This window comes from Tupaia chinensis, unplaced genomic scaffold (assembly GCF_000334495.1).
Source record: "Tupaia chinensis unplaced genomic scaffold, TupChi_1.0 Scaffold000231_2, whole genome shotgun sequence".
Taxonomy (NCBI): Eukaryota; Metazoa; Chordata; class Mammalia; order Scandentia; family Tupaiidae; genus Tupaia; species Tupaia belangeri.
Window position 1 is genome coordinate 1,440,098 of NW_006159707.1, and position 10,856 is coordinate 1,450,953.

General features: G+C 41.4%; 1 protein-coding gene and 1 non-coding gene across 2 annotated transcripts in view; both read left to right on the forward strand.

The window, feature by feature from the left end:
* The window catches only part of ARHGAP17 (Rho GTPase activating protein 17), a 139,243-nt gene that overhangs the window by 2,696 nt on the left and 125,691 nt on the right, over positions 1–10,856 (forward strand). The gene's annotated exons all lie outside the window — the stretch shown is intronic.
* On the forward strand, positions 4,745–4,851 carry LOC114007782 (U6 spliceosomal RNA). Its single transcript, XR_003549367.1, has one exon. It is a non-coding gene; the product is annotated as a U6 spliceosomal RNA (small nuclear RNA).

A 10,856-nucleotide genomic window follows, 5' to 3' on the forward strand; every position in this document is an offset into this window, starting at 1 on the left:
TCAGGTCCAGGTTCCTGAGTTCAAAAAGATGAATGAACCTGCCTTCTGGTCCTTGCAGCTCAAGCTGGATGTGCACTATCCCACCCTCCCATAACCACTTGGCAGTATCTCAGTCAATCCACTATCTGCATTCATTGCTGGCCCGGTTTTCCAAGTTTTAGGCCTGTGATTTTTCTCACGAGCTGTAAATAGCAGTAGCCTGTTAAAAGGACTATCTTTGCTCCACTGAATTGCTTGTGTACCTTTCTCAAAAATTAGCTGGATACATTTGTGTGAAACTATTTCTGGGTTCTTTGCTTTGTTTCACTGACTATGTCTACCCCTCTTTAGATATTATGCAATCTTGATTACTTGCAGCTGAGTAATAATACATTTTGAAATTGGGTAGACTAATTGGTCTTACTTTGTCTTCTTTTTTAAAAAGTTGTTCTAGCTATTCTAATTCCTTGCTTTACCATTAAATTGTATAATAGTTTTGCCTATAACTACAAAAAATCTTAAGACTTTTTAAAATGTTTTTCAAAAATTATTATTAATGGGCCAGCAGGTGGCATGGTGGTTAAGGGCATGACAGACCACGGTTCGAGTCCCAGACATGGTGGCTTGCTTTCTCTCTCTCTCTCTCTCTCTCTCTCTCTCTCTCTCTCTGTCCCTCTCTGGACATACTAGAATAAATAAATAAAGTTAAATAAAATAAATCTTTATAAAAGAAAATTATTATTCATGATAGTACATGCACAAGAATGAGAGAGAAAGCACTTTGCCATGGGGCCTTGTTCATGCCACAATCCTTTCTCCAATTCTCCATCTGTCACATTCCTGGACACACACGTGCTTGAGTCCTGCATGTAGCCAGTGGAGCCAGGATTCAAACCTTGGTCAGTCATGTGGGACCCACCTTCCTGTGCACAGTGTCTAACTGCTGAGCCATAGGGCTGGACCTCTTGTTGGAATGTTGATAGGAATTTCATTAAATCTCTGTATCAATTTGGGGAAAATTAACACCTTTACTACATGTGGTTTTCTAATCCACAAACATGATATATCTCTCCATTGATTTAAATCTTTGATTCATCTATTCACATTGCTCAGTTTTTAGCGTACGAGTCCTATACATGGCTTGTTAGATTTACACCTAAGTGCTTCATTTTTATTAGTGATTATAGATATATTCTAAATTTTGATATTACCATGTTCATTGCTAACAGTATTTCTAAATGCAAGTGAGTTTTGAATGTTACTTTATATCTTGTGACAATGCTAAAACTCAATTATTAGTTCTAGGAAGAATTACTTTTTAATTATTTATTGTGTCTAAAGCCTGAAATTAAGATTCATATTAAGTGTTGTCCTGATGTCTGGTAAAATGGGAAGGGCTTCAAACTGCCAAACTGCATGTTGTCCAACCCTCTGTTCAACAGAGGTCTCCTACTAAACAACCCTCCTTATCACAGGGACCAGGCATAATTCATTCTCAAGTATCAGGCTTCAGTTCCCTCTCAGCTGCAGAATTATTCAAACAAGCCAATCACATTCTTCTGTAGGAATGAGGGCCACCCTACCTTCTTGTTTCTACAAACCTGTCTCCTAGCACTCCTGCTTTTTCATTCTGTTCCCAGATGTAACCCCCAAAGGACCCTGTAGGGTGTGCAATGTCCTCTTTCCCAGGATTGTGAGTATCTATGACACATAAACTACTATCTATCTCATCTGTCCAGTGTTCGGCCATCCCTTAACTATAGGGTAGCAACCCCTTCCTTACCAACAGCCTGAAGAGGAGATAAATAAAACACTTTTACTCCAAACTTTTTTGAAGACACTACCCTGTATGATTAGGCTCATGGGCTTGAAGACATTTGGTATTAGTCTAGGGTCTACAAGATGTAACATATGGCTAGAAAGTATCCTTTGTGGAGATGCCTGGTTGAAAGTAAAGTTGCAAAGGCAAGGAAGGCGTCGATTATTCTGTTCAAGGTTGGACTTCCGGAATCCTAAGATACCTATCTATCTATCTATCTATCTATATATATATATATTTTTTTTTTTGTATAGATTTTTGCTATGTCATTATCCTCTTCCCTCAGCCTCCCCCTGAGTAGCTGAGACTACAGCATGAGCCCCACTTTTAGAGTGGGCTGGAATAGTACCCAGGTCCCCCGTGTGGCCTTTGGTCTCCTGAGTAGTAGTGCCTATCAGCACACACCATCAGAGCTGAGCCCCTAAAATAATGCAAAACAGCAAAATAACATTATCAGATTTTTCATCTTAGGAGGTTCATCCTCACAGCAATGTGGAGAATAGATTCAAAGGAGAAGAACGAAACCAGCAAGATGAGTAAGGAGTCTACTGCATTACTCCATGCAAGAGACACAAAGGGATAGACAAAGCAGTGGGAACAGAGAAAGAAATGAAGGAAGATATAGTTCGTGGTTGGTTGATGGATATGGAGTGGAGATGGGGGGAGGGGAGAGAAGTTTGCTAGTCATGGTTCTGACGACTCTTGCTTTAGTGATGAGAGGCTTGTAATGGGTCCTGGATTCTTTTTTGGACATACTGATTTTGAAAGCCTGTGGGTATCCTGATAGAGGCAGACAAGTAGATAAGTCAATGTGGAGTCTGAAGTTAGACATAGACTCTCAGATGTCACTGGTACACCTGTGGATGCTAAGCCAAGGGAGTGGATGATTTGCCCTGAGAATGCACAGAGAGTCAAAAATCCTGGAAGCTGAGGATGGAATCTTGGGCTGGCACTGTTGCCTAGTGGTAAAGTAAGTTGGATTCCACGTGGCCAACTGCAGTCTGAATGCTGGCTCCAGTAGCTTGAAAAACACTCTGGGTGTGTGTGTGTGTGTGTGTGTGTGTGTGTGTGTGCACACCCAAAATCCTAACAAAAGAGAAAAATGGAGAAGAAGGGATTGTGATGTGACCGTGCCCAATTAAGGGATAGTTTCTCCCTATCTCTCTGTTTTTCTCTGTCTCTGGCAAGCATATGCACCCCCTGGCAGTTTTTTAAATGATACATGGGTAATATTAACATTTAGGAAGTGGCCAGAAAAAGCAGCTATAGGGACCAGCAGATGGTGGAATGGTTATGTCGTTGGATTCCCATGTAGTTGACCATGGTTCAAGTCCTGGACCTGGTGGCTTAAAACTCACACAGGACATGTGCACGAATGCCAAAATCCCAAGAGGAGAATGGAAGAGAAGGGACTGCAGCATGGCCATCCCCCCTTGGGAGGGGGGTGATTTCTTGTGTTCTATCTCTCTGTCTGTCTCTCCTATAGGCATTCACCCTATAGGAAAAATCTCTCTCTTTCTGAAAAAAAAAAAAGTTAGGAAGAAAGCTTGGCAAGAGGGAAATCTCTCTCTCTCTCTCTCACACACACACACACACACACGCACACGCACTCACACACACACACACACATACACAAACACACATACACAAAGTCAGAAAGAATGTAAAGAATGGTAATGTGGTCATTTATCAGATGCTACATGGGGTTTAAGTGGACATAGGACTAAAATGTATGCATTGGATTTAACAATTTAAAAATTCCACTGATATGTACTGTATTTGTGCTGGGGGAAAAGAAAATATGATTTTTACACTGTAAAAAAAATAAAATAAAAAGTGTTTAAAAATTCCTGGAACTTGGGTCAGCAGGTGGCATGGTAGATAAAGCACTGGATCCCACATGACTGACTGTGGGTTTCAAGTCCTGGACCAGGTAGCTTGAAAAACATGCTGGGTACATGAGCATGCAAGCCCAAATTTCCAAGAGGAGAGTGGAGGAAAAAGGATTGCAGCATGGCCATTTCCCAGGGACATGATTTCTCATCTTCCCTCTTTCTCTGCCTCTCTCTAGCAAGTACACACACCCTATGGCAAAAACTGAAAAAGAAAAAAAAAATTCCAGGAATTTAAAAAAGATATTTTGTGGAGTTTTCAAAAGGAAGTTGATGAAAAATGAGATGATTCAAGGAGCAAAGAATTTCTTCAGAAGCTTAGCTGTGAGAGGTAGAGAGATAAGGCGATTGTTGGAGAAGAAAAGAGAGTATTGTATACCAGGAGAAATTTGGGTGTGCTCATATGCTTAGAGAAAGAGACAGGATGATGATAAAGCAGAGCAGAAAACCGTTAGAATGAGGCTATTGAAAACATCTGAATGGATGATTTCCATGGTACAATTAGCCTTGAATTACAAAGCTAGGTCTCTTTTCCTCCCAACAAAAGGGAAGGAGTAGTGACGGATGGAGAGAGGTGGATGGAAGGCTACAGGAAGCGGGGTATGGGAAATTAAGAGTCCTTGCCTACTGATCTCTCATATCTCAGCTTATATAAGGTGGGCTGGCCTTATAGCCTAGCCCTGGGGACTTGAAAAATATGCCAGCTTATGTGCATGTGTGCCTGAACTCCTTACAGGAAGGAAGACTAAGTAGTGGAGAAGGGATTGTGGTATGACCATGCCTCACTGGAGGGATACTTTCTCCTCCCTCTTTCTGTCTCTCTTAGTACGCACACTAGCAATTAAAAAAAAAAATGGCTGTAAGGCATAATCACGTTTGAGGAGAGTGATAAAGATTTGGAGAGGCCCTTCAAGAAATGAGCAAAGGAGTTAGCCACAGATATTTGATAGATTTGGGTAGAATCTGCTTAAATGCCAATCAAGAGGGGCTAGTTAAGTAAACTAGAAGGTATTTATACATTGAATTTTTGCTATTAAAGAGAATAAGAGGACCAGTGCTCACTTCTGCAGCACATATACTAAAATTGGAATGATACAGAGAAGATTAGCATTGCCCCTGTGCAAAGATGATACTCAAATTAGTGAAGCGTTCCGTATCTTTACTTAATATATAACGAGTGTCCGCACTCCGTGACTGAAACTGATTGACTGAAGGATATACAAACACAGTAAATGGGTGTAAATACCAGCTACGGTGCGTGTGGAAGAGTAGGGCCTGAGGAAGGACATTTAGAAGAAAAATATGAAGGCAAAGCATTAATGGGACAAAGAAATGTGGTATTATCTGTTGAAGATATTTTATAGTTTCATCAACTGGACTAGGGAGAAATGTTCACATGCTGAAATATTCACTTTGTAAGCTGAACAATGTGATTGAATGTAGAAAAGAAAATGAAATAAAAAAGAAAGAATAAGAGGACCAGCAGATGGCATAATGGTTACATTGCTGGACTCTCACAAAGTTGACCGCGGTTCAAGTCCTGGACCTGGCAGCTTAAAACTCACATTGGACCTGTGTGTGTGTATGCCCAAAATCTTGAGAATGGAGGAGAAGGGACTATGGCATGAACACCTCCCGGGGGAGGGGGGGGAGTTATTTCTTGCTTTCTGTCTGTCTCTCCAGGGAGTGCACTCGCCCTATACAAAAAATCTCTCGAAAAACTAAATATTTTCACATCTGAGAAAATCTTCAAAGTGCAATGAATAAAAAACAAGTTAGAGAATAATATACTTCTCTCTATAAAAATATATATTTCCTTTTTTTTTTTTTAGAGGTGGGGGGAGGTTTTTACTATAGGGCATGTGTGCTCACTGGGGAGCCAGAAAGTGAGAAATCACCAGCCCCCAAGGGGAGATGGCCATGCTGCAATCCCTTCTCCTCCATTCTCTTCTTGAAATTTTTACATGCATGCACTCAGCATGAGTTTTTTGGTTGTTGTTGTTTTTGGTTTTTGTTATTTAGTTTTTATTTCATAATCTTAAAGTTAACTTTTCAATTCAGCTGGATTTGGATGGGGAATAAGGACAATATGGAACCCAAAGAACTGCAGCGAGAGCACAGGTTACAGGGCATAACGAGCAGATGGGGTGGAGAAGTGCTCTCCTGAGCTACAGAAGGAAAAGGTCTGGTGGTTAAGAGAAAACACAAGGCAAATTCATTAGAGCTGTCCATAGTCAGCAATGGTGACCTTCTTGCTGGCCTTGCCATCCTTGGACCCAAAGTGCTCCACGGCTTCCACAGTATTCATGGCCTTTTTCATCTTGTCAAAGACCACATGCTAGCCATCCAACCACTCAGTCTTGGCAGTGCAGATGCAGGTGAGAGTTTTAAGCCACCAGGTCTGGGATTTGAACTGCGCTTGACTACATGGGAGTCCAGTGACTGTTGTACCATTTGCTGGTTCCAATATCTATATATTTCCAAGAGATCTAAGAGAAAATAGGTTAATGATGGAGAAGTTTCTCAGGCAATGGAAAGAAGATGAAACTTAGCTCTCAGAAAGGCAAGTTTCAGTTTAAAAATTTTATGTATTTTATACTTTTGTGCTTTTCACCTGTTCTTATATAAAGAGTGTGTATTTTAAACTCTTTATAGTACATTTTAAAAGTTTTTTCATTGCCAGAGAGCACATGCACTTTCGAAACAGAGAGACACACAGAGAAAAAGAAAGGGAGAAAGCACTCCCCAATGAGATACGGTCATGCCACAATCCCATCTCCTCCATTTCTCCAACCTGTCGGGATTTGGGGACACACGTGCACACAAGGACAGCATGTTTTCCAAGCCACTGGGGCTAGGACTCAAACTGCAATTGGCCATGTGAAATCCAGCTTCCTGAACCACAGGCTACGGGGCTGGCCCTATTTTTTCATTTTTTGAACCGCAATACAAGCTAGTGTCTGAATTACCTAAGGTATACATGAATACCTGCTCCTTGTGAAAAATGAAAGCACTGCCAACAACTACTCGAAGTATCCTTTGACCGCAGCCTCCAATCCCACTGGTACTTTGTTAGTGAGATTTTTCCCTCTAAGAAAGTAATTGACCATTTTCAGCTTTCATGAAAAGGTATTTTTACTTAAGCAACCTGCTTAAGACATGATGTTTCTCCGTGAGCTGCTTAATTTCCAATTCCATTTGTTTGTGTTTTCTAATTCTGAGGTGGCAGCCATTGAGTCAGATTATCTCTGATTATCTCCCTGGAAGATAATAAGGTTCTAAGGTTTGCATCTTTTTCCTGCAGTGATTTTCTTGGTTCTTCAGTCTCTTGGGAGTAGTTCAGAGGATTCACTCAATATGTAAGACTGACTCGCCTCCAGAGATCCTGCTGCCTGTGAAGAAAGTGATGATTTGGTGGAGCACTGTGGTAAACATTTATCTGTCCCAAGAGATTATTTTTGGTATTACAAAGCTGCCCTACTCTGTGACTGGGCTTTGTGCTAATTCCTGCCCTAAATTTTGGTGTTTTGTTTCATTCTCTTCGTAATTTTGGACCAGGTCTATATAGTTCATCCATAATTTAGGGTGATCATCACACTCTATTATTATTATTATTATTATTTGGCTTTTTACCTTAGAGTATGTGTGCTCATCAGAGAGAGAGGGACAGAGATAGTGAGAGGGAAAGTGAGAAATCATCCCCTAAGGGGATGGCCATGCCACAACCCTTTCTCCTCCATTCTCCTCCTAAGATCTTAGGCAGGCACGCACATGTGCCTGGCGTGATTTTGAAGCCACCGGTCTAGGACTTGAACCGCGTTCAGCCATGTGGGAGTCCAGCAATGTAACTGCTAAGCCATCTGCTGGCCCCATCATCAATCTCTATTAAAATGCTCCTAACAGTGTCGAAATTCTTTCTTTCTTTTTTTTTTTGGAGAGGTTTTTTTCACTATAGGGTGCGTGCGCTCGCCAGACAGACAGACAGAGACATAGAGACAGAAAGCGAGAAATCACCCCCCGGGGGGGATGGTTACGCCGCAATCCCTTCTCCTCCATTCTCCTCTCGGGATCTTGGGCATGCACACACAAGTGCCCGGTGTGAGCTTTAAGCCGCCGGGTCTGGGACGCGAACCGTGGTCGACTACATGGGAGTCCAGCGACATAGCCATTATGCTAACTGCTGGTTCCTTTGAAGTTCTTCTTGAAGTTAGGCTGGATCACAGTGCGTATTTTGTACTATGTTAACTATCTCTTTTCAGTCTTCCGTTTTCTTAGCTTACTGTTTTATCATATTCCTATTGTAGATCATCAAACTCATTGCACATAATACCTCCAATCTCATTACTGATATTGGGTGTTTGCAAAATTGTTAATAAAGTCTGGCTTTTTTTTTTTTTTAACCTAATCTATTTTTATGTCTTTTTCTTGAATAAGGTGTGATAAATTCTCAGCTGTTTCTCTAAACATATCCTGACCACTACTTTTGCAAGTCCCGCAGACAGTGTTTCATTGTCATCTTGCGTCTTAACAAGGTCTGCTTCTTTGACAGCAGTGGTACCCATCATTTGGTGACACTCTTTTTAGATGGCTGTTTTCCCTAGCCCCTTCATTCCGAGCAGCTAATACTTCTCTCCAAGGCATATGCTTGCAGTTGCCACCATTTTATTTACACTGTTCTAGTGTGAAGACCCTGTATCTCCAAATCTTTCTGCTGGATAATCTGAGCTGGTTTACCAGCCTCATCTTTGATCAGTCTGCTTAACTGAAGACATACTATTTTCATTTAGAAGTTTGATCTCTGATTCTTGTTCTATTATTCCCTTTGCTAATCTTTCAGTTTCAGCTTTAGACAAATCATGCTTTTCACTTCCGTTTTCTATATTAGGACACTCACTTTTTTTGTTACTTAAAAAGTATTAGTTTGAGGTCTTATCTTGTTCATGAATCTGGATTTTGGTATGTTCTATTGTGTTTTGCAGATTCTTAATTTCCTCATCTTTTGCTGAAAAGAACTGAGTATGTATGATAGTCATTTGTTCATGCTTGTACTTAAAATTCCTGTGTCTGTTCTTATAAAAACTGAAGTCGTTGAAGGTTTACATCTTCAACTATATTTTTCTTTTAAAAGGATGCAGGCACACATTCCCCCCCCCCTTTTTTTAAATTTGCCATTGGGAATGTGCACTTGCTTGGGACACACACACACAGAAAGAGAGAGAGGGAGAGAGGGAGAGAGAGAGAAAGTGAGAAAGCACCCCCTATAGGAGATAGTCACACTGCAATCCCTTCTCTTTCATTCTCTCTCAGGATTTTGGGTATGCATGCACATCTGGCAGGGTTTTTCAAGCTGCCAAGTCCAGGACTCGAACTGGGAATGCTGCTATATGGGATCCAGCTGTTTTAACAACCACACCATGGGCCAGCCCTTAAATGATCTTTCGATGATGTTTTATTTCTGCCTCAAGATTACCTTTGATTACATTCAGTTGAGGTACTTCAGATTCTAGTTCTGTCGTGATGCCTAGAGTTTCAGGCTTAGCTACAGGAACAATTCTCTTTGTTTTAAAAAATTATTTATTAGTTTAAAAAAATGTTCTATGAGGCATGTGTGCTCAGCAGAGAGAGAAAGAGAAGGAAGGTAAGAAAGCAAGCCCCTCGGTCTGGGACTGGAACTGGAACCGTGGTCAGCCATGTGGTAGTCCAGCACCTCAACTACCATGCCACCTTGCTGGCTCCACAATTCAGCTCTAGTTCCTTGAGTTATTCCAGTTCTTCTTTTAGTTGATTAATTTTCTTTTTTCATATATACACTTCTGTCTTTTTCTTCTATGATTTGCTTTAAATTGCATTAGTTCTTAAGATGTGGGTATATTTATTTATTTCCTCTGGAAACTCTGAACTTTAATAAAAATTTGTTTCTCTTTTATAAGTTGTATCTGTTGCTTCTGCTCTTCTAAACTAGATGAGGTTTCCTTAATTTCTCTATGACCAGAAGCCATCCGTTCAATATTCTTTTTGAATTCTGATGATAGTCCAGTGTTTTTTTCTTCTCTGAGTTGCCTGAAACAGTCATACTCCAGCTGTAAGGCAGAACTAATCAGGTTAGATGCATTGGATAGTTTGGGATGGTTTGCCCATACTTTTTATTTTTTAAGAATTATTTAATTTAATTTATTGTTATTGTTATTTTTAATTTGCTATAGGGCTTGTGCACCCCCCAGAGAAAGAGTGAGAGAGACGTGATGGCCCTATTGGGGTACTTGTCTCCCTCTTGGAATAAATAAATAAGCTTAAAAAAAAAGGAGTGGAGCCAGCAGATGGTGATGATTCAAATGTTGGATTCCCACATGGCCAACCCTGTTTTGGGTTCTGGACCTAGAGCCTTGCTTTCTCACTTTCTCTCTCTCTGGTTAAATTAAAAAATGAAAATAATGGTAAATAAAATTAAATAATTCTTTTAAAAAGAAACATAATATACATTATCTTTAACTTCTTTACTAAATAGTACCATACAGTACATATTTGTTTTGTAGCTTGCGATTTTCACGCAATTATTTATTTTCTTATGAAAGTAAAATTTACATGGTGAAACGCATCCATCTTAAGAGTCTAAGTTGGTTCATTTTGAGAAAGTCCACTCTGCACATAAGCCCCTCCTGAGGAAGAGCTCGAACATTTCCACCATGCAGGAAGCTCCGTGGACTCTCGCCAGTCACCTCCACTCTTCTGCCTGAGCAAGTCTTGTGCGGTACCCAGGGAATCGGTGGTTCTGTTCCAGAACGTTCTACACAGGCTGTCACGCACGTTTATATTCTTTGTGTCTGGCTTCTTTCCACGTGCTCTTGACCTCCCGTCGGGGCAGTGACTTTTATCTCGAACCAAACGGTCTATGGATCCATCGATCAGCCCCAGTATGTAAAGGTGCTCGTAGATGGCAAGGCACCGAGTTGGTGCTCGGCGCAAGGCGGATATTCGTGCACTGAAATAAAGCAGAGGGTGGGCGGGCGATGTCGCGGCCCGGGTGGCCGGGGTGGCGGGGGTGGACAGCACTGCGGCCTCGCGGTTCCTGCACCCTGGGCCTTCTCTCCACGCCCGGCCGCCCGGCCTCGGGGGCGGGCTGCGCTGCTGGAAGTGACGCGGCGAGGGCGGGGCCGCAGCCTGGAGCC